General features: G+C 44.7%; 1 protein-coding gene across 4 annotated transcripts in view; it reads right to left on the bottom strand.

The window, feature by feature from the left end:
- Positions 1-24,982, bottom strand: part of RASGEF1B (RasGEF domain family member 1B) — a 64,536-nt gene that overhangs the window by 33,326 nt on the left and 6,228 nt on the right. Inside the window, exon 1 of one of the 4 annotated variants that reach the window (XM_063919949.1) lies at positions 22,032-22,444. The exons of 1 other annotated variant lie outside the window; for it this stretch is intronic. The gene's annotated coding sequence lies outside the window, so the exon portion shown is untranslated. Of the gene's footprint in view, positions 1-21,887; positions 21,975-22,031; positions 22,445-24,982 lie in introns of those variants that run through there. 2 more of the 4 variants (XM_063919952.1, XM_063919950.1) reach the window with 2 other exon arrangements.

The raw sequence follows: 24,982 nt of genomic DNA, 5'->3' as shown, positions 1-24,982 counted from the left end.
TGTCTGGAAATGACATATGCCCAATAATGAATTGTTATCTATGAGAGCATTGTAAAGCCAGGCGGTAAACATGGTCAGATTACCACCAAACATGGCTTCTGACCTTAGCAGAACATGAAGGACTGACCGCACTGAAAGGCCTCAGTCACGTCAGAAGGTTATTTGGTTCTGACGTGACTGAGATGTGCCAATTCTCCCTACCCTGTTTTCACACCCCCAGCACATCGTAACTAACAAGTTACAGCCATGGAGAGATGTTTAGTAGGATGATATTGCACACTATACACCAGAAGTCATTAGAATGTACAGTATGGGATGTCTCATTATAAATCACCCCTCATCTTAGAAGGGTTACAAAAAAAAAAAATTTGGTAAATAAAAAACAGCTACTGAAATAGTGGCTCATTTACAGTTGGGGGAACAACAGTGATGTGTAAGCTACACATTTCTGTACAGCTATACATTTGTCTGTTTAGTTTTTTGCGTTTCCTTCTGCCTGGAGAGGTGGAGCGAGTGTATAGGCAGCATAGACAATGGATGCATTTAACGTTAACTGCTACACAATTAGATGTGGATGCATCTGCAGATATGCCATTTAGGAGGCGTATGTCTTGTGGATAAAAGAGAGCCACTGAAACAATACACAAAGATGATAATGGTAATTCTCCATGGAACTATTTAGCTGCACCTGATTAGGTAATGCAATTTAAGTACTGACATCAGCCAATGTAAGGGCCATACTGTCCAAGAGATGTGGAGGGAGATGTGTGCTGAGCGGTCTAGCACAGACAACTCTCCCCCAGCTCAGCACAGCGCAATGTGCTGAGCGAGGGGGGGCGGGCGCACTCATTTCACCCAGTGGTGAAATAAGCGACCTACTAGATTAGCACCAGCGATAGCGACACGCCCCTACACACGTAGCAAGGTGTTCTAAATTTCTAGTCAGATTGCTTCGAAATTAAGAGAACATCGCTCCGTGTGTACCCCCTTTAGAGTGACCATATTATCCCTTTTCCTGGGATGCTCATGGATTACACAGGTTCTGGGGCTGGCTATCTTCCAGCCTACATTTCAGCTTGTTTTAATCAGCCCCAGAACCTGTGTAATCCATGAGCGTCCCAGGTAAAAGGGATAATGTGGTCACTCTACAAATGAACATTTCCAGTTGAATAACTGCAGGAAAGAAGACTCCCACTTCATTTTTGATAGGGCAAGCAATAAATGCTTGATTTTTATTTCACTTAACTTTCATTACATTTTATATCGGCAATGCAACTTCTGTATTTAATAACTATAAATAAAATGTTCTCTATTACGTATATGACACTTCATTACATTATTATATTGTGTAGATATAGGGTAATGGGACAATAACATTCACTGTTAACACCACCAAACCACATCCCTATGCGATCACCACTGCAGGGAGTAAGAATACACACTTGTTATAGCGGGTGCAAATGTACTTGAGCAGCAAATGTGACTACCTCTAAGTGCCATGATCAGCGTCTCTCCCTACAGCCAGAGTGAGGAGCATTGCTAGGGCAAACTACTGTGCAGGTTACTGATATTCTTTGCCAATAGAACAAAGTAAATGACAGCACAACAAAGATAGAAACGGCACAATAAGCAGCATTACAGATTTTAGTTAGTGCACCTTTTAAACAAATAGACCACAAGTTCTGATATAGAAACAGATCGATGTTCTTAGACATTACAGTGGGGGATTTCCCACTAGGCACCTGATAGGAACAGCACAGCAGGCCGCCCATCCCCAGAGTCAGAACCGCTGATCCATTTTATGCACCACCAGCACGGGAAGCGGTCATGTGTGCAGGAGATGCAGAAGAGGTTGGGGTTACCTGCTTAATTGCCATCTGCTCGGATGGGGATCCGATCGTTAGGTCGACAGACATTAGGTCGACATGGGCATTAGGTAGACATGTACTAGGTTGACAGTTCAAAATGCCGACATGAGTTTTTCACCTTTTTTTTCCTTCCACTTTTTGGACTTTCATACTTTACGATCCACGTGGACTACAATTGGGAACGATAACCTGTGCCGAGCGCAGAGGTAGAAAAGCGAGGCACCTTGCCCAAAGCATGGCGAGCGAAGCGGTGCACTAATTGGGGTTCCCCTTCACTTTACGAAGAAAACACAAAAAAAGTCCAAAAACTCATGTCGACCTTTTCACATGTCAACCTAAGTTGAGTCGACCCAACGACCCATACCCACTCAGATGCTACAGCTTTGATACCAGGGGGCGGAGCCTGACTCTGGAATTACACCATCATGTCATGTATGCAGAGCGTGACTCTGCAGCTATGATTAACTGTTGTGACTGTACTGTGGAGGCAGAGGGCAGTTGTGAAGGAAGTAGGGGGCAGCCAATAATATTATGCCTAGGGGCAGCATGAACCCTAAATTCACCTATGCCATAATGTCAGCTCATTCTCTGAAAATAAAGTACTCTGAGAAAAGAAAGTGCTTTTATGAATACCACAGAAGACGTTTTTTTAATTACATTTAAAAGTAATTTTTTTTATATACATTCTGTATGCATCTTACAATTAAGATATGAGCAATATAAAACATTTCAATTATGTTTGCCAATATGAATAGAAAATATGTTGTGTATTAACATTATATATTAACCAATACTGGTTATTTGCAGATAATTTACTTCTCGTTGTGAAATATGCAAATACACAGGAAGAACAGCCACAAAAATGTGTTAGAACAAATTCTTTGGGAATTAAAGGTGAAATAAGGTTTCACTAGGAAGTCAAAATCTATGTCACATATAAAGTATACCAAGCTTGTAATTAATAAACCAGTCTCCACTTGTAGATAAAAGTATCATCTACCTATATATACACGGCTAAATCCAATTTATTCTGATCACTGCATGTCTACCGTGTATGGACAAAACATGGAACAAAGATTTACATGTGACCGTTATCCACAGCACCGAATTGCTGTGGTTAGATAAGTAGTTTACATTAGATCCGCAGGACGATTACCCACTGGCGTTTAACCTCTTCACTGTATATTCTTAACCTTGTGCTGATGCCATTTTCTGTAGTTTCCGCTCACTACACTCCAACATCAATATCACTGATTTTTCTAATGCGTACCCACTCATATCATTCTAATATGTCAAACCCAAATGGCCAAAAATGTGTTTTAAAATTTCAAAAAAGTGAACCAAGAGCAAACGTGTATTTCTTTCCATTATATTACTACCCAATACCCCCCCCCAAAAAAAAAAAAAAAAAAACACATAGGGCCTTATTCAGCTTGGATCGCATCTGAGAGGAGATTACTTTTCCCCCAAAATGTACCCAATGTGTACGTGTAGGGCCCGTTCTGTGCGTGTACGGGCTGGGCAAAGCGATTGAATCGCAGTGATGTGAACTCCTCTGCCTAATTGACAGGCAGAGGCGCTCGCAGGGATGTTGGGGAATTGACTCAGCGCGTGGGGGCATGGCAGCAAAAACGGGGGCAGGCCTGGCCGGTTTTTGGGTGGGCGCTAGGCTGCGCAGATAAGCGGGTTACCCTTATTTTGCGCTATCTGAGGTAACCTAGGTAAGAGAGTTACCCTTATTTTGCGGTATCTGCGATGCAATCACATCGCTAGCGGCAATTAGCCTGCAGGGTGGCCTTGCCCTGTGCTGGGCTCACCCCTAGCATGCGATCGTCAGCAGTTGCAGTTTTGCTAAGTTAGCAAAACTGCAATTGAAGCTAAATACAGTCCATAATTCCTTGGGGTATATTCAATTGCATACAAACTGACCAAAAATATTGCGCTTCTGGGTTTTTCCTGCAGATGTCAAGATTTTTGGGTTACGGTCGATAGGTCGACATGTCAAAAGGTTGACATGAATTTTTTTTTTTTTTTTCATTTATGGGATTTTTTCATACTTAACGATCCACGTGGACTATGACTACGGTAATCTCTGCCGAGCGAAGCACCTTGCCCGAAGCATGGCGAGCCGTGCGAGGGGATACGGTGCACTAATTTGGGTTCCCCGTCACTTTACGGAGAAACCGACACCAAAAACAGTCAAAAACCTAATGTCGACCTTTTGACCTAGTACATGTCGACCTAACGGCAATGTCGAACTTCAGTGGTCGACCTAATGGCAGTGTCGACCTAAGTTGGATCGACCCAGTGACCCATACCCAGAGTTTTTGTATTAAGTTGGGAGAATTTTTTTTTCTTTGTTGCAGGGGGGTGGGAGGGGAGGGGAGGGGAGGAGTTGCTCGTTTATTTTTTGGGAGCAATTTGAGAGCAAGTCCAGTCTTTACTAAATCGATATTTTAGGAAAAGTTGTTGAGACTTGCTTTAGAGCAGGCATTCCCAACCACGGTCCTCAAGGCACACTTATAGGCCCTACACACTGGCCGACAATCTCCAAATATATGAACGATCTCGTTCATTATTGAACAAGATAACGTTCATCGCTCTTGCCCCGTCGGCTGTGCATGCAGGCCAATATGAACGATCTCGTCCATATTTGCCTGGACTTCAATGGAGCCGGGTGATGAGGGGAGTGTAGGAACTTCACTGCCCCCCCGCCGCCGGGTTGCCCATCGGCCGTATCCGCAGTCGGGCAGCTCGGCGGCGGATCTTTAAATGTTTAGGGCCCATAACAGTGCATGTTTTGGTGATATCCAGGCTTCAGCACAGGTGACTTAATTAGTACCTCAGTTATTTTGATTTAACCATCTGTGCTGCAGCCTGGATATCACTAAAACCTGCACTGTTGGTGTGCCTTGAGGACCATGGTTGACAAATTAAGCAATTGGAAGTTTCTAATTAACAAATTAGTCCAATTGCATTACCTAATTGGTAGCCCTGTCCTCCTCCACAGCCCTGACATGCTAAAGATCCTGTCTTCCAGCAGGCAGGGCACAGAGGTGCCAGGACAGTACATTTGTGCATGCCATCGCGCGCATGAATCTATTCAGATCCACCCCATCTTTGGAAAAAAAATAAGATTTTACTCACCGGTAAATCTATTTCTCGTAGTCCGTAGTGGATGCTGGGACTCCGTAAGGACCATGGGGAATAGCGGCTCCGCAGGAGACTGGGCACAACTAAAGAAAGATGTAGGACTACCTGGTGTGCACTGGCTCCTCCCACTATGACCCTCCTCCAGACCTCAGTTAGGATACTGTGCCCGGAAGAGCTGACACAATAAGGAAGGATTTTGAATCCCGGGTAAGACTCATACCAGCCACACCAATCACACCGTATAACTCGTGATACTATACCCAGTTAACAGTATGAAATATAACTGAGCCTCTCAACAGATGGCTCAACAATAACCCTTTAGTTAAGCAATAACTATAAACAAGTATTGCAGACAATCCGCACTTGGGATGGGCGCCCAGCATCCACTACGGACTACGAGAAATAGATTTACCGGTGAGTAAAATCTTATTTTCGCTGACGTCCTAAGTGGATGCTGGGACTCCGTAAGGACCATGGGGATTATACCAAAGCTCCCAAACGGGCGGGAGAGTGCGGATGACTCTGCAGCACCGAATGAGCAAACTCTAGGTCCTCCTCAGCCAGGGTATCAAACTTGTAGACTGTTGAAAAAATGTTTGAACCCGACCAAGTAACAGCTCGGCAAAGTTGTAAAGCCGAGACCCCTCGGGCAGCCGCCCAAGAAGAGCCCACTTTCCTCGTGGATTGGGCTTTTACAGATTTAGGGTGCGGCAGTCCAGCCGCAGCATGTGCAAGTTGAATCGTGCTACAGATCCAGCGAGCAATAGTCTGCTTAAAAGCAGGAGCACCCAGCTTGTTGGGTGCATACAGGATAAATAGCGAGTCAGTTTTCCTGACTCCAGCCGTCCTGGAACATATACTTTTCAGGGCCCTGACTACGTCCAGTAACTTGGAATCCTCCAAGTCCCAAGTAGCCGCAGGCACCACAGTAGGTTGGTTCACATGAAAAACTGATACCACCTTAGGAAGGAATTGGGAACGAGTCCTCAATTCCGCCTTATCCATATAAAATACAGATAAGGGTTTTTGTATGACAAAGCCGCCAATTCTGATACACGCCTGGCCGACACCAAGGCCCACAGCATGACCACTTTCCACGTGAGGTATCGTAGCTCCACGGATTTAAGTGGCTCAACCCAATGCGACTTCAGGAAATCCAACACCACGTTGAGATCCCACGGTGCCACTTGAGGCACAAACGGGGGCTGACTATGCAGCACTCCCTTAACAAAAGTCTGAACTTCAGGCAGTGAAGCCAGTTCTATTTTGGAAGAAAATCGATAGAGCCGAAATCCGGACCTTCATGGAACCCAATTTTAGGCCCATAGTCACCTCTGACTGTAGGAAGTGCAGAAATCGACCTAGCTGAAATTTCTCCTTTGGGGCCTTCCTGGCCTCACAGCACGCAACATATTTTCGCCATATGCGTTGATAATGGTTTGCGTTCATTTCTGTCCTAGCTTTAAATAGCGTAGGGATAACTTCCTCCGGAATGCCCATTTCCTTCAGGATCCGGCGTTCAACCGCCATGCCGTCAAACGCAGCCGCGGTACGTCTTGGAACAGACAGGCCCCCTGCTGCAGCAGGTCCTGTCTGAGCGGCAGAGGCCATGGGTCCTCTGAGATCATTTCTTGGAGTTCTGGGTACCAAGCTCTTCTTGACCAACCCGGAACAATGAGTATAGTTCTTACTCCTCTCCTTCTTATTATTCTCATTACCCTGGGTAAGAGAGGCAGAGAAGGGAACACATACACCGACTGGTACACCCACGGTGTTACCAGAGCGTCCACAGCTATCGCCGGAGGGTCCCTTGACCTGGCGCAATATCTTTGTAACTGTTTGTTGAGGCGGGACGCCATCATGTCCACCTGTGGCCTTTACCAACGGTGTACAATCATTTGGAAGACTTCTGGATGAAGTCCCCACTTTCCCGGGTGGAGGTTGTGTCTTCTGAGAAAGTCAGCTTCTCAGTTGTCCACTCCGGGAACGAACACTGCTGACAGTGCTAACACATGATTTTCCGCCCATCGGAGAATCCTTGTGGCTTCTGCCATCGCCATCCTGCTTCTTGTGCCGCCCTGTCGGTTTACATGAGCGACCGCCGTGATGTTGTCTGACTGGATCAGCACCGGCCGGTGTTGAAGCAGGGGTCTAGCCTGACTTAGGGCATTGTAAATGGCCCTTAGTTCCGGAATATTTATGTGTAGGGAAGTCTCCTGACTTTTCCATAGCCTTGGAAGTTTCTTCCCTGTGTGACTGCCCCCCCAGCCTCGAAGGCTGGCATCCGTGGTCACCAGGACCCAGTCCTGTATGCCGAATCTGCGGCCCCCTAGAAGATGAGCACTCTGCAGCCACCACAACAGCGACACCCTGGCCCTTGGAGACAGGGTTATCCGCTGATGCATCTGAAGATGCGACCCGGACCACTTGTCCCACAGATCCCACTGGAAGATTCTTGCATGGGACCTGGCGAATGGAATTTCTTCGTAAGAAGCTACCATCTTTCCCAGGGCTCGCGTGCATTGATGCACCAACACCTGTATTTGTATTAGGAGGTCTCTGTCTAGAGGCGACAACTCCTTGGACTTCTCCCCAGGGAGAAACACATTTTTATCCTGTTCTGTGTCCAGAACCATACCCAGGAACAGTAGACGCGTCGTAGGAACCAGCTGCGATTTAGGAATAATCAGAATCCAGCCGTGCTGGTGTAGCACTTCCCGAGATAGTGCTACTCCGACGAGCAAGTGCTCCCTGGACCTCGCCTTTATAAGGAGATCGTCCAAGTACGGGATAATTATTTCGGCCATTACCTTGGTAAATACCTCGGTGCCGGGGACAGACCAATGGCAACGTCTGGAATTGGTAATGACAATCCTGTACCACAATTTTGAGGTACTCCTGGTGAAGAGGGTAAATAAGGACATGCAGGTAAGCATCCTTGATGTCCAGTGATACCATGAAATTCTCCAGGCTTGCAATAATCGCCCTGAGCGATTCCATTTTGAACTTGAACCTTCGTATATAAGTGTTCAAGGATTTAAATTTTAGAATGGGTCTCACCGAACAGTCTGGTTTCGGTACCACAACATTTTGGAATAGTAACCCCGGCCTTGTTGAAGGAGGGGTACCTTGATTTCATCTGCTGGAAGTACAGCTTGTGAATTGCCGCCAGTACTACCTTTCTCCGAGGGCAGCAGGCAAGGCTGATGTGAGGTAACGGCGAGGGGGAGTCGCCTCGAACTCCAGCCTGTATCCCTGTGATACTACTTGCAGAACCTAGGGATCCACCTGTGGGCAAGCCCACTGGTCCCTGAAGTTCCCGAGACACGCCCCCACCGCACCTGTCTCCACCTGTGGAGCCCCAGCGTCATGCGGTGGACTCAGAGGAAGCGGGGGAAGATTTTTGATCCTGGGAACTGGCTGTCTGGTGCAGCATTTTCCTTCTTCCCTTGCCTCTGTGCAGAAAGGAAGCGCCTTTGACCCGCTTGCTTTTCTGAAGCCGAAAGGACTGTACCTGAAAATACGGTACTTTCTTAGGCTGTGAGGAAACCTGAGGTAAAAAAATTTCTTCCCAGCTGTTGCTGTGGATACGAGGTCCCAGAGACCATCCCCAAACAATTCCTCACCCTAATAAGGCAGAATCTCCATGTGCCTTTTAAAGGCAGCATCACCTGTCCACTGCCGGGTTTCTAATACCCTCCTGGCAGAATGGACATTGCATTAATTCTGGATGCCAGCCGGCAAATATCCCTCTGTGCATCCTTCATATATAAGACGACGTCTTTAATATGCTCTATGTTAGCAAAATATTATCCCTGTCTAGGGTATTAATATTATCTGACAGGGTATCAGACCACGCTGCAGCAGCACTATTTATGCTGAGGCAATTGCAGGTCTCAGTACAGAACCGGAGTGTGTATATACAGACTTCAGGATAGCCTCCTGCTTTTTATCAGCAGGCTCCTTCAAGGTGGCCGTATCCTAAAGACGGCAGTGCCACCTTTTTTGACAAATGTGTGAGCGTCTTATCCACCCTAGGGGATATCTCCCAACGTGACCTATCCTCTGGCGGGAAAGGGTATGCCATCAGTAATTTTAGACATTACCAGTTTCTTATTGGGGGGAACCCACGCTTCTTCAAACACTTCATTCACTCATCTGATGGGGGAACAAAACACTGGCTGCTTTTTCTCCCCAAAAATAAAACCCCTTTTATGTGGTACTTGGGTTCATATCAGAAATGTGTAACACATTTTTCATTGCCGAGATCATGTAACGGATGTTCCTAGTGGATTGTGTATATATCTCAACCTCATCGACACTGGAGCCAGACTCCGTGTCGACATCTGTGTCTGCTATCTGAGGTAACGGGCGTTTTTTGAGCCCCTGATGGCCTTTGAGACGCCTGGGCAGGCGCGGGCTGAGAAGCCGGCTGTCCCACAGCTGTTTTACGTCATCCAGCCTTCTATGTAAGGAGTTGACATTGTCGGTTAATACCTTCCACCTATCCATCCACTCTGGTGTCGGCCCCACAGGGGGCGACATCCCATTTATCGGCCTCTGCTCCACCTCCACGTAACCTTCCTCATCCCACATGTCGACACAGCCGTACCGACACACAGCACACACACAGGGAATGCTCTGACTGAGGACAGGACCCCACAAAGTCCTTTGGGGAGACAGAGAGAGAGTATGCCAGCACACACCAGAGCGCTATATAATGCAGGGATTAACACTATAACTGAGTGATTTTTCCCCCAATAGCTGCTTGTATAAACAATATTGCACCTAAATTTAGTGCCCCCCCTCTTTTTAACCCTTTGAGCCTGAAAACTACAGGGGAGAGCCTGGGGAGCTGTCTTCCAGCTGCACTGTGAAGAGAAAATGGTGCCAGTGTGCTGAGGGAGATAGCTCCGCCCCTTTTTCTCTGACTTTTCTCCCGCTTTTTAATGAATTCTGGCAAGGGTATTTATCACATATATAGCCTCTGGGGCTATATATTGTGATATATTTGCCAGCCAAGGTGTTTTTATTGCTGCTCAGGGCGCCCCCCCCCCAGCGCCCTGCACCCTCAGTGACCGGAGTGTGAAGTGTGTATGAAGAGCAATGGCGCACAGCTGCAGTGCTGTGCGCTACCTTGGTGAAGACTGATGTCTTCTGCCGCCGATTTTCCGGACTCTTCTTGCTTCTGGCTCTGTAAGGGGGCCGGCGGCGCGGCTCCGGGACCGAACATCAAAGGCCGGTTCCATGCGGTCGATCCCTCTGGAGCTAATGGTGTCCAGTAGCCTAAGAAGCCCGAGCTACCACCAGTTAGGTAGGTTCGCTTCTTCTCCCCTTAGTCCCTCGCTGCAGTGAGTCTGTTGCCAGCAGATCTCACTGTAAAAGAAAAAACCTAAAATATACTTTCTTTCTAGGAGCTCAGGAGAGCCCCTAGTGTGCATCCAGCTCAGCCGGGCACAAGAATCTAACTGAGGTCTGGAGGAGGGTCATAGTGGGAGGAGCCAGTGCACACCAAGTAGTCCTAAAGCTTTCTTTAGTTGTGCCCAGTCTCCTGCGGAGCCGCTATTCCCCATGGTCCTTACGGAGTCCCAGCATCCACTTAGGACGTCAGAGAAATTTTATTTTTGTGTATGGTTCAGTTATGGTCGTTGATCACCAGACAATAACTGAGCAGCACATTGTCTGAAAGAGAAGACTTCTGTCTTTCAAAAAAAAGGGTGCCACCATGTGTATGCAGGCCAGTTTGGGATCTATCTATGGAAAGCTAATCTTTGTTGTAGTGCTGGGTGATACTGTTTGATGATCAGACAATAGCTACAAGGGGACCGCACAGTTTGAAAGAGGGGACTCCTTTATTCAAATATGGATGCCCAGAAAGATGCTGGTCTCATTATGGGGGTGAGAGGGCACATAAGTTTTCTGTAGCGCAGGAAAATAAATAACTAGTTCAGGACCACAATTTGAAATAGGATGTGCTCTGCTAGCTAACCATATTGTGTAAAGCATAGGAAATGGCTACTTTAAGGGTATTTTTTTTTTTTCATTTTATGTGATCCTATCAGTTAACTTCCGGGCACCTTATTTTTTGTAATAACTAAAGCAGTCCTACAGTATTCCATGTGTAATTACCACTGTAAGTCAACATTGTCTTCCTCTTACTTTGCCAAATCAATGTTACAAACAAATTAGTCACACAGAATAATAAGGAAACTAAACATTTTATTCAGTGGTGTAATTCATGTATTTTGCAACAGGCACATTTGTAGGACTAATATTACAAAAGCAGGAGTCAGACGAACACACCTGCTCAGATACTTGCAATTTCATGGCAAAGACCAAACTCATGTAAGGTCACGTGTAACTTGATCAATTAAACATATAGCATAAATGAACAGGGTGTACCAAGAAACGGATTTTCTTTTATGCTGCAGTATGCGGTTTAAACACCTTCACCGACAAACTCCTGTCTAGACAGAACAAGAATCATTGTGACAGCATTCAGCAACCATTTTCATTTGTCAGCTAGACTCTGGATGACAGGAGAACACAATGGCACTTGGGTGTCAAAGCAATTTACAAAAATGTGGTTTGACAAAAAGCAATGAATTAAAAAAAAAAAAAAGCCTTCAATAAAGAGTGGTGCTAATTTATTCTGAAGTGCTGTTGTGTCCAGCGACAGCCATAGCAGACAACCAGAAGTTGTATTTAATACATAAACTAGAATTCATTGTCTTTTTATAAAGCTGAATATGGAATGCATTGATATCTATCGGGGAATTCAATTGAGGGCAAACGGATTTGCCAGGGCAAATATGCGTGGCAGTCAGATCTTGCTCAGAAGTGTTCGCTACCCCATAGCAAATCAGGGTGCGAATCGGCTGGGGAAAGTGTTCGAGTAGGGCTGCTGTTGCCGGCGTTTAAAATGCTACTACAACGGAAATTCGCACCCTTTACAATGAATGCGAGTGCAGCTTAAAAATACGGGTCTTCTCGCATAAACTCCCGCACCTCCGTCTTGTCGCACCCTATTACATTTAGCCCCTGGAGAGCACGCAGGTTATTGATATGTGAACTTGTGAAGAGATTGGACCTCTAAGATCAGTGTAATGAAAATGCTTACACACATGGAATAGAGCTAGATTTTTATGAATGTAAACATTTCAGCAAACATCTACTGCAACGTGATCTGGGTATTTTTTTAAATGATAAAATAACAAAACAATAACAATTAAGACCCACCTTATTTCATACAAAGGGCTTTGAAGGTTTTCCTTGGAAAGCTTCAGATATTTGCTTTCAAAACTGATGGGGCAATCATTTATCATTGGCCCTGAACTCTAACCAGCTTGACTTTCTCTAATCAATCAAAAATGTGAGAAATCCCAGCGAATTCCCACACTAATGTACCAAATCATTTTGAAAAATGATATGCAAAAAGATTCAGCATCTCAAATAATCATCAAAATGTCGTATTTCTGCACATCATAATCTGCCAGGGAAAAAAAAGGAAGTTAAAAAGTAATTATTTGTACCAGGTAATAGTTACGCCTTAAATCATTATTCTGGAGGTACTTCATTGCAAGCGCTACCAGAACCATTGAGAAGTAGTTGCACCGCCTATCTGTTCATCACTAAACTGTGACACCTGTTAAAGTAGCATGTGAAGACTTGTGGTATTTTACAAACAAACACAGCACAGTCTGTAAAAATAGCATCTTTGACATCTGCCTGCAGTTATTTAAAATGTTACACCTAGATTGTTTTGTTTGTGAAGGAGTATTTATATGTCTGACACTAGTACAACATACACGTCATCGTCTGTGGTGCGTAAGGGAAAATTTGGTTCTCTGAAGTAAAAATAAGATTTTAAACCTACCGGTAAATCTTTTTCTCGTAGTCCGTAGAGGATGCTGGGGACTCCGTAAGAACATGGGGATAGACGGGCTCCGCAGGAGACATGGGCACTTTAAGAAAGACTTTGACTCTGGGTGTGCACTGGCTCCTCCCTCTATGCCCCTCTTCCAGACCTCAGTTAGAGAAACTGTGCCCAGAGGAGACGGACAGTACGAGGAAAGGATTTTAGTTAATCCAAGGGCAAGATTCATACCAGCCACACGGTATAACTTGTGATAAACTATCTAGTTAACAGTATGAAAAAACAACATATCATCGGTCCAAAACCGATGAAACTATAACATAACCCTTATGTAAGCAATAACTATATACAAGTCTTGCAGAAGTAGTCCGCACTTGGGACGGGCGCCCAGCATCCTCTACGGACTACGAGAAAAAGATTTACCGGTAGGTTTAAAATCTTATTTTCTCTAACGTCCTAGAGGATGCTGGGGACTCCGTAAAGACCATGGGGATTATACCAAAGCTCCCAAACGGGCGGGAGAGTGCGGATGACTCTGCAGCACCGATTGAGCAAACAGGAGGTCCTCCTCAGCCAGGGTATCAAACTTATAGAACTTTGCAAAGGTGTTTGACCCCGACCAAGTAGCAGCTCGGCACAGCTGTAGTGCAAAGACCCCTCGGGCAGCCGCCCAAGACGAGCCCACCTTCCTAGTGGAATGGGCCTTAACCGATTTCGGTAACGGCAATCCTGCCGTAGAATGCGCCTGCTGAATCGTGTTACAGATCCAGCGAGCAATAGTCTGCTTTGAAGCAGGGCCGCCAACCTAGTTGGCTGCATACAGGACAAACAGTGCTTCTGTTTTTCTGATCCTAGCCGTTCTGGCCACGTAAATTTTCAAAGCCCTGACCACATCCAGGGACTCGGAATCCTCCAAGTCACGTGTAGCCACAGGCACAACAATAGGTTGGTTCCGCTCTATCCATATGGAAAACCAGATAGGGGCTTTTATGTGATAAAGCCGCCAATTCCGAAACTCGCCTAGCCGAAGCCAAGGCTAACAACATGACCACCTTCCAAGTGAGACATTTCAACTCCACTGTTTTAAGTGGTTCAAACCAATGTGACTTAAGGAAACTTAACACCACGTTAAGGTCCCAAGGCGCCACCGGAGGTACAAAATGAGGCTGAATATGCAGTACTCCCTGCACAAAGTCTGTACTTCAGGTAAAGAGGCCAATTCCTTTTGAAAGAAAATGGATAAGGCCGAAATCTGAACTTTAATGGAGCCTAATTTTAGGCCCAAATTCACTCCAGTTTGTAGGAAGTGAAGAAAAATGGCCTAGATGGAATTCTTCCGTAGGAGCATTCCTGGCCTCACACCAAGAAACATATTTCCGCCATATTCGGATGATAATGTTTAGATGTCACGTCCTTCCTAGCCTTTATTAACGTAGGAATAACCTCATCCGGAATACCTTTTTCCGCTAGGATCCGGCGTTCAACCGCCATGCTGACAAGCGCAGCCGCGGTAAGTCTTGGAACAGACAGGGACCTTGTTGTAACAGGTCCTGCCGTAGAGGAAGAGGCCACGGATCTTCTGTGAGCATTTCCTGCAGATCCGGATACCAGGTCCTTCGTGGCCAATCCGGAACAATGAGTATTGTTCTCACTCCTCTTTATCTTATTATCCTCAACACCTTGGGTATGAGAGGAAGAGGAGGAAACACATAGACCGACTGGAACACCCACGGTGTCACTAGGGCGTCCACAGCTACCGCCTGAGGGTCTCTTGACCTGGCGCAATACCTTTGTAGCTTTTTGTTGAGACGGGACGCCATCATGTCTATTTGGGGCAGTCCCCACCGACTTGCAATCTGCGCAAAGACTTCCTGATGAAGTCCCCACTCTCCCGGATGCAGAGCGTGTCTGCTGAGGAAGTCTGCTTCCCAGTTGTCCACTCCCGGAATGAACACTGCTGACAGAGCGCTTACATGATTCTCCGCCCAGCGAAGCATTCTGGTGGCTTCCGCCATTGCCACCCTGCTCCTTGTGCCGCCTTGGCAGTTTACATGAGCCACTGCGGCGACGTTGTCTGACTGGATCAGAACTGGTCGATCGCGAAGTAAGATCTCCGCTTGACGTAGGGCGTTGTATATGGCCCTTAGTTCCAGGACGTTGATGTGAAGACAAGTCTCTTGACTTGACCAAAGGCCTTGGAAATTTCTTCCCTGTGTGACTGCTCCCCAACCTCGGAGGCTCGCGTCCGTGGTCACCAGGATCCAGTCCTGAATGCCGAACTTGCGGCCCTCTAGAAGGTGAGCACTTTTCAGCCACCACAGGAGAGATACTCTGGCCCTGGGGGACAGGGTGATCCGCTGATGCATTTGCAGATGTGACCCGGACCATTTGTCCAATAGGTCCCATTGGAATGTCCTTGCATGGAATCTGCCGTAGGGAATGGCTTCGTATGTCGCCACCATTTTTCCCAGGACTTGAGTGCAATGACGTATTGACACTTGTTTTGGCTTCAACAGGTTCATGACTAGAGTCATGAGTTCCTGCGCTTTTTCTGTCGGAAGAAAAATCCTCTTCTGGTCTGTGTCCAGAATCATGCCCAAAAAGGGCAGACGAGTTGTAGGATTCAGCTGCGACTTTGGAATATTGAGAATCCAGCCGTGTCGCTGTAACACATTCAGTGAAAGTTATACGCTGCTCAGCAACTTCTCCCGTGATCTCGCTTTTATGAGGAGATCGTCCAAGTACGGGATAATTGTGACACCCTGTTTGCGCAGGAGCACCATCATTTCCGCCATTACCTTAGTGAAAATTCTCGGGGCCGTGGAAAGCCCAAACGGCAACGTCTGAAATTGGTAATGACAATCCTGTACCGCAAATCTCAGGTACGCCTGATGAGGAGGATATATGGGAACATGCAGGTATGCATCCTTTATGTCCAGAGATACCATAAAATCTCCCCCTTCCAGGCTGGCGATGACCGCTCTGAGCGATTCCATCTTGAACTTGAACCGTTTTAAGTAAAGGTTCAGGGATTTTAAATTCAAAATGGGTCTGACCGAACCGTCCGGTTTCGGGACCACAAACAGAGTTGAGTAGTACCCCTTCCCTCTTTGAAGAAGGGGAACCTCTACCACCACTTGTTGAAGACACAATTTGCGAATTGCATGTAACACTATCTCCCTTTCCAGGGGGGAAGTCGGTAGCGGAAAAGCGGAAACGTTTTATTTTCATTTAAAGGGGTATTGCTTTTCTGGTCAGAGGTCAGTCACACAGGTGACATGGACACTTGTGCACAGTGTGCATCTGGAATTTTCCTTGTGAAAACCTGCACATTTCTTGCAAAAAAGCAGATAATCTGATTATTTCACTATTATGGGTGGCATGTGTCAATCTTAAAAACACAGTAAAACCACAGTTTTCTGAGGTTTACTGCAATGCCACTGCTGATGGGTTCCCATATGTATAGAAAAGGTTCCTGCTGCAGACTCATGACACAAAAGTACTCAGAACATTATATGAGGCTGCGATGTGCCTGCACACAGCAAGCTCCAGAATGCACAACTTTCCCAACGGGAGAGTATTTCTGCTCTATGACGACAAAAAATGATGGTATACAGACAAAACAAATGGGAGATGTATCACAAATAAATTCTGCTACATCTCATTATTTTATGGGCAATATTCAATGGATTTGCACCCTCGATCTCCTGTCTAAAGTGACGGGAGATCATAGGGCGCAGTTCAATAGTTTCTCCATATGCTCATAAAGGTCAGGTTTAGCCGCGTAAAGCAGCTAACCCCGAACAAAGTGCTAGGCGCGATCACGGAAAGTGCTGTTTGGGCGCCCAAACGGGTGATTTTTTTTGCGCATTTTAGCTTGCCATCCTCAGGGGGTGCAAGCTGAAATGCAGACACCGGCAGCCATTGTGCCCAAACGGAGCTACAATTGAATAGCTCTGGTTGGGCGCCATCTAGTGAGCTGGCAAAATAAGATATGAATCTCAGCCTATCCTGTTGTTGGGATACATCCTGATGAAGGTTACGCTTGACAGCCGAAACATCAATGTATGACATTTCAATGGTGATGTGAGTAATAAATGACTTTGTCTATGGATAAAGCCCTGGTGAGTGCACCTTTTATATACACACACACCTGTCTTATTATCATCAGCTGTTTGAACTGTCATTTTCTGGGAGGGCTGTCACTGAACAAAGTATCCCATACAAACCTACAACATATACACTTAATAGCACCCAGTGCCTATGACAGACCGCCAGTTGCTTCTTCTACTCTCACTTATTAATTAGGCACATGCTGGCAGATGGGTCATAAAACATTGAAGTCCCTATTCTACACTACAAAATGGGTTGTCAGCTGCTGTCTGCATAGCTGAACAGCTTTTGATAATATTCGCCATCAGAGCACAGCAAGGGGCTGGTGATGCCCAACACAGAAGCATTTGCTTGAGTTGGCACTTTAAGATGTACTTGGATGCGGTAACCACTTCCAAGCAGAACATTGCTTTCTTGCTTCAATTATAACTTGAAAGCAAGCCAAAATCTACATTATTAATAGGGACTGTCAAAAGAACTATATGTATTTGGTTACAGAAGAGGAAATTTGATGACTAAAATAAAAAAAATAAGGAGAATCATTTTATTTAACATTTGCAAATTTATAACAAACAACATTAAACTAACACAAATTGTATAAGTGTTATCCATATAGAGACATACACTAAATGTGGTATATTTTGTCGACATTCATGTCAACATGGTCGTAATGTTGATAGTGACCATGTCAGCATTCATCATATCAACACTGATGAAATGTCGACAAAAGGTTCCTGGTTGCCCAGTGGTGACTTACCTAGGTACAGCGGGTCTGATGGTGAAGTCATGATGACTTCCAGCAGATCCTGCAGCACTTATGGCATAAAGTATTCCTAACCTCTAACCTTCCCCCTAGTGCCAAGCCTTAACCCTAAGGTCCCTGTAGAATGTCAACATTTCCAGTCAGCATTGTGAACATGACATGTTCAATGTCGACAGAATAGCTGCCTACATTGTAAATGCCAACATTATGACTGCACCCCACTCCCACAAATATGATGATAGTGTGAGGATGGTAAAATTAAAATCACAACTCCATGCAATAGGATGGGAGATAGAAAAGAATCAGCTGAAAGGTGCATTATTAATGAACTATACAAAATATACAGAAACATCTTTTACACTTTGAACATCAGCTAAGTGTATTATGGAGCACTGGTGCACAAATCAATAATAATAATAATAAATAATTCTTTATATAGAGCTGGCTGCTACCATATTGATAACTGCCATTGTAAGTAATTTACTTGCGTCAATTAGAAGACATCCTGTTCATGTCCCATTATAAATGATATAAACACTTTTTTCAGGTGCTTGAGACTATGCCCACAGATACATTTTAATGTTTGAATTTATTATGCAAACAAGAGCACATACGCTACAAAGGTGGGTACAGTCTACGAGACCTACTTGTTGGATTGCATTACAGCATGAGAAACAGCTACATTAATAAATGCTTCCACAACCAAACTCTGTAGATCAGTGGTTTCCAAACCCTAGAATATCAGAATTTTTTTCACGGCACCCCTAGGCCAAAAATTTCTTGTTGATAAATTTAGAAAGAGATATTACATTAAGTAGATTGCGTTTATAGGTCATCCTTGGGGTCAGTTGTGTGGTGAGGGACAAGATTTGCTTCTGTTTGGCCACATATTTTATGACTGGCAGCCACCAGCACTGGTTTTGCCTATTATATTGACCATGAATAATTTGAATTGGTCCTGGACCACCAACCCAGGGCACCCCTGCAAGTGTCCCGAGGCACCCCATGGAGCCACGGCACACAGTTTGGGAACCTCTGCTGTAGATGACATGGGCAGTACGGATGGTGTAATGGTTAGCATTACTGCCTCACAGCACTGAGGTCATGGGTTCGATTCCCACCATGGCCCCAACTGTGCGGAGTTTGTATATTCTCCCCGTACTTGCGTGGGTTTCCTCCGGGTACTCCGGTTTCCTCCCACAATCCAAAAATATACTGGTAGGTTAATTGGCTCCCAACAAAATTAACACTAGTATGAATGTGTCTGTGTACATGTGGTAGGGAATATAGAATGGAAGCTCCACTGGGGCAGGGACTGATGTGAATGGGCAAATATTCTCTGTACAGCGCTGCGGAATATGTGTGCGCTATATAAATAACTGGTAATAAATAAATGACATCTCATTCACCAGTGCTGACAAACAGGATTGGGGGGGGGGGGAAATAAATAAATAAATAAATAAATACACACACGGATTCATTCACCAAAAGCCTACATGCTGCTTGAGGGATGTACAATATTAGAGGATTTACTCTTGATTATGTTTGCAATGGATTAGCTGCATGATGTATCCAAGAATAGCCACTACTACAACATAACTGTTTATCTTGTGATGAATTAATGGAGAAGCATCAGCAAGGATAATAAGATTCCTCTGGGAATGTAACAAGAGGGCAGAATTGGCAAAGCAACAGCTTTTAAAAACAAACTGAATTTAAATCCAATATATTTTAGATGTAGATTTGGTTACATAATGTTTATTTGTAGGTACATTGGTTCCCTCAGATACATATACACACACCACATCTTCCTGCAGGATGCACTTGGGTCTACTCTAATTGCCATGAAAAGTGCCTATTTTAGTGACTGACACAATACTCACTTAGGTGGTGGTTAAGCACTTGCTGTCATAGTATGGCAACGAGGGAGTTAATAGAGGACACTGCACTGACCAAAAAGCATTCACTTGGTTTGTAAGCAAGAAAATTGAGAATATAGAGGATGGCAACGCAAATATTCCACAAGTGAAAACGCTATTGAGTAAAGGGTCATTGGAGCCAATGGGTTCCATTCCCAAACCTATGTTCATGCCTCAGAGTACTTACAGATGCGCACTTATACAAGATTGTCATATTACTCATTAAAAGCTACGTCTGGTGTCACATGGGTGCATTACATGACAACACTCTTCCAACTAAAAAACAAAACAAAAGGGATTTTGCACAATTTTTATAGCCTATTGATTGCAGCACTTTTAAATCTTACATCTCCTACTCTGCACTTACAATGCTCCATATGTTCAAATATAAAAGGACTTCAATAAGTGGGAATCTGTTATATTAAGCCCTTTGAACACGTCTGAAATGTTGCGGGTAACATTCTGAAAACCATTGGAGCACTTACAGCTCTCATGTGACACCTTCTATATTTCATTCATAGGGATTAATCAAATAAAATTGGTGTGATCAGACACTGTGTATTATACCTGGAATGAAAAGTGAGTCAGACACAACCCAAAGACACACTAACACAATACACTGTGAAAAGTTACTTACCAATGAGGAAAAAAAACAAAATTATACAATTATGCCTGAGAAATCATTAATTCTTTCTTGGGAATGCCAAGCATTCTGTTGTTTACCTTGATGATATGATCAATGGGTATCATGGTTTTATATACACCTTTCATTTAAAGAATATATGTTCTTGTGTAATTGAACATCATTGACAAAATCTAAAATTTTGTATCAGTCATGGCCTTAAATTATAGGAATATTTTATATAGTAGTTACAAAAATGTAAATTACATAATGCACTTTATTTCAGGGGTAGAATTATAGTTAGAGTTTTCACTTTAGTTATCGTCATAAAAACCATAATCTAAAATGTGTATTGATCCTCTGCCTAATAAAAACAGAAGAGAAACATACCTTTTATAGTGCATTACTACTATGTTTTCCCTAAATGTTCTGCTTCTAATTTCAGCTCATCCTTAGGGGATACAAGCTCTAATGGAGATTTATCCAAGGAAAAAAAAACCCTGTTTCTTGTAAGATGCCAGCTGGAACAGAGTGGTTGGAGGAGATGCAATTACAAAGGTCATTCTCCTATCTAGAAGTATCCAGAGCTTACTTCAAAAGATCTAACCCTCTTCTGTAAAGTCAAATCTTTCTAGCGTCATTCATTAACAGACAGTACAGTCTCACAAATCCAAGACCAAACAACATTTTACATTTCTTCATTCATGTGGCGAAACAAAACATACAAAATATAATAACAATATTAGGAAAAGGTTAGACACAATCCCAAATTTGATACTTAAAAGGCAGCCAAATACTGGGAGGTCCAACAAAGTTATGGTAAGAATAATTATTTGAGACCTTTCATGATTTAAATCCAGCCCAATGCAGGATCACATTATGACTATGCACTACAGAATTACCAGGAGGCGGTTATATACCATTCATATTCCAAATCTCATTATTTGAATGCAGTATATCCAAATTATGTGTTATGTACAGTATGTTGGGCAACACCGCAGTTAGTTAAAGCAGCAATAAATACATTGTGTATATATACACATATAAATAGGAGGTATATAATAGATAGATACACACAGATAATTAATAAAAGCATTCGGAATTCCAGTGTACATGCACTCTGGTTCCCCAGTGACCGGTTCCCATAACTGTGACGATGATACATTGCCTAAATATAGAACAGAACAAATAAACTCCATCTGACAGACAGCGTCCTACTATTAGGGACTGGAGGCTAGTCGGACAGCATTCAGTACATACAGTCCTGGCTGCTGATCTGGGTGAAACAGTCAGTGATATTTCCACAACAACAAACACCATCATCATCTGTATTAGGAGCTCCCAATGTGAGACACTAGGCTGATTATTTTCTCAGCCACGCGTGTCACCCACTGAATCACCCACTGCATTCCCTGTACAGCTGAGCTCATCTCAATGATTGTAGAGCTATTTTTATACTGTTGCCTACAAGCAGTCATTTTATCGCATGATTTAGCGCCGTAAAGGAAATCTAATTAGCATGGGTGATACCACTTAATGCTTCTGTAAGATAAAGTCATTCGTCAGCACCAACCTGATATCAGACCCCACACTAAAGCTGCATGCTGCTGCAGACCCCACACCACGAGCACTTCAGCAGCAGTCCCACCAGTGTACAGAAGACAGACCTCATTCACATACACACATGCTTCATGCCATGTATTGGACGTGTAATTACCTGTGACTGCAGCCCGATTCCCAATCAATCGCTAATGCCGGGCTGGCCGTATATTCCCCAGGGTAACCACCAGTCTATCGGGGAACACACATGCGATCACCTTGCAGGGCAGATGGATAGTTTGTATAGCAATAGGAAAAACCTGGGAACTCCTTCAGCAGCCCATCCAGTTATGTCCGTGGCATCAAGCTCACCACCCACTGCATGCCCACGCTGCTAGTGCTGCCGCTAGTGTGCCAATCAGTGTGAGGAACCCAATACACGCAGATAACACGCACAAACACCAGGTTCTCTCTGATAAGTCATGTGCACTTGTTTCTTGGTTTCAAATCACATTCAAAGTTCTCTCCTCCCGTTTCTCCTCCCACAGACATCTTTCCTGTTCTCCACATTCCCTCCTTTCCCTCCCACTGTGCAGCATCTCCTCCCACTGTATTCATTACTTATTTATTTTCCCTTCCACCTCCACCATCAACACCTCCCACTATTATCACACACAGTAGTCCGGGCTCCGTCCCCAGACCAGTCAGCGCCCTCCCACCCCTTCCTCAGTCTACATCATTACTCTACATTATTCTGAATCTTCTGAATCATTTCTTCTTTGGAACTCTCAGTCAGACACACACACACAGACAGCTGCAGGGCCAGCCTGCTCCCACCTCTTTTCCAATTGTAGCCTCAGGGCCACTGGGGAGACTGATACATGTAGAAATACTAATGGGGACAGGAGGAGAGAGAAAAATACTGTAGAGGTCAGAGAGAAACAGGCATCTGACTCAGTGTTTGTATAGGGGGATTTCATTCATTTCTTTCACATGCATCTAAACCAGAGGTTCTCAAACTCGGTCCTCGGGAGCCCACACAGTGCATGTTTTGCAGGTAACCCAGCAGGTGCACAGGTGTATTAATTACTCACTGACACATTTTAAAAGGTCCACAGGTGGAGCTAATTATTTCACTTGCGATTCTGTGAGGAGACCTGCAAAACATGCACTGTGTGGGCCCCCGAGGACCGAGTTTGAGAACCTCTGATCTAAACTGAACCTCTGAATAGGGACTACCAATTTCTTTACCCTGTGACATTGCATATAACAGACATGCTTTAGAAAAACCTCTGCCACAATGATACCTTTTTTTTTCAGATCGCCTACAGAGAAATAAGTTTGCGGGATAATATTGCACTAACCGAACTGTGATGAAAAAAACTACCCTTGTTCTATAATTATAATGTATAGATTGAATACATACTGCACATTATGTGTCATCTTAAATTAGCTAGGCAAAATCTGATATCATAATAATTCATATAATTAACAGCAATATCTAATATATTGCATGGTATGCTCATATGGATACATACGATTTACCAGCGTTCGGGACGCCGGCTGTCCATATCCCGACATCGGCATCCCGCCCGCCAGATTGCCGTCAGCGGGGTGAGCGTAAAGTGTCCCCTTGCGAATTCACTGCGCTCACCAGGCTGCAGGCTCCTGACCGCTGGTATCCCGACACCCGGCAAATTGAACGGATCCCGTTCAGATTGCTGCAATGTAAGTGTTGCACAAAATAAGAGGAACATTCAGAAAATTTTAGATTATTTATTTGTGAACCATATGGTTTACGCTGAAATCCGATGGTGTGGGGGCGTCGCAGACGCAAGACCTGTTCTGTGCATGTGAAGAATGGGTCTTGTGATATCGCTCGCTTCCCCCTGTCAGCCGCAGTATGTCAATCATTTGGGGGGCGGAGCGAGGGAAGATCCTGGCACCATTTCTTAAAAACTGGGGCATGTCGCCCCTATTTTGAATGCATGAATGGTCCAGGGTCTGCCTTGTCAGATGCAGACTTCCTGGACCCAGGTGTTTGGATCCGACGGTCAGCCTAAGTAAGGGTCAGCGTACACAGGTGGACCAGTGCCTAACATTGTGGATGGTTGCAATGGTGATCCGAGGCTGGGTCCTCAGTGGCTGTGCACTCAGATCTCACAAATGCTTACAGAAGGCGTATATCTCCTACAGACGCCTCCTGCTGTATTTGAATTATAATTACACGGAATTGCACAGCCACTTCCCTGCCGCTGTGCAACTCCATACAATCATGAATTAGGCCCTTATGCTGACCACACATTAGGACGACTCGCATTAGCTGCAACCTGTAGTACATGTCGACCAAACGTGGTCGACCCAATGACTGCCATCAATCCCCCCCCCCCTTCCTCGCCAGCTCCCCGGTGTACGATACATCCCCCTACCCAGATGACCCCTACCCTGGTCGACTGATCATACAGTATGTGCAGCACATATGATCAGTTGATGCAATGTGTGACCCGCGAGGACGCACATCGCATCATAATTTCACCCAAACATGCACGATGTGCATGCGATGGGTTGAATAACGCAACGATGTTGTGTATTCGTACACGATATTGACCTAGTGTATGGCCAGCATTAGTCTGATCCTCATTTTACATTGCTTATGTCCTGTTCTATGCTGACAGTAACATGAGCAGATGCTCACAAAACATTTGTCTGCATTAAAGGCACTGCTTCACACACCAGCATTTATAGCATTATTCATTGCTTATAGCAGATCAGGAGTGAATTACACTCTTAGGGGGAAATGTAAGGCCTCGCAATGTGCTGCTGGACATTATTATTTATATAGTACACACATATTCGGCAGCGCTGTACAGAGAATATTTGCCCATTCACATCAGTCCCTGCCCCAGTGGAGCTTACAGTCTATATTCCCTACCACATGCACACACAGACACATTCACGTTAGTGTTAATTTTTGCTGGGAGCCAATTAACCTACCAGTATATTTTTGGATTGTGGGAGGAAACCCATGCAAGTATGGGGAGAATATACAAACTCCCCACCTTTAGGGCCATGGTGGGAATCAAACCCATGACCTCAGTGCTGTGAGGCAGTAATGCTAACCATTACACC

The sequence above is a fragment of the Pseudophryne corroboree genome, chromosome 1 (genome assembly GCF_028390025.1).
Source record: "Pseudophryne corroboree isolate aPseCor3 chromosome 1, aPseCor3.hap2, whole genome shotgun sequence".
In the NCBI taxonomy this organism is placed as follows: domain Eukaryota; kingdom Metazoa; phylum Chordata; class Amphibia; order Anura; family Myobatrachidae; genus Pseudophryne; species Pseudophryne corroboree.
This window is presented reverse-complemented; position numbering and strand designations above follow the sequence as displayed.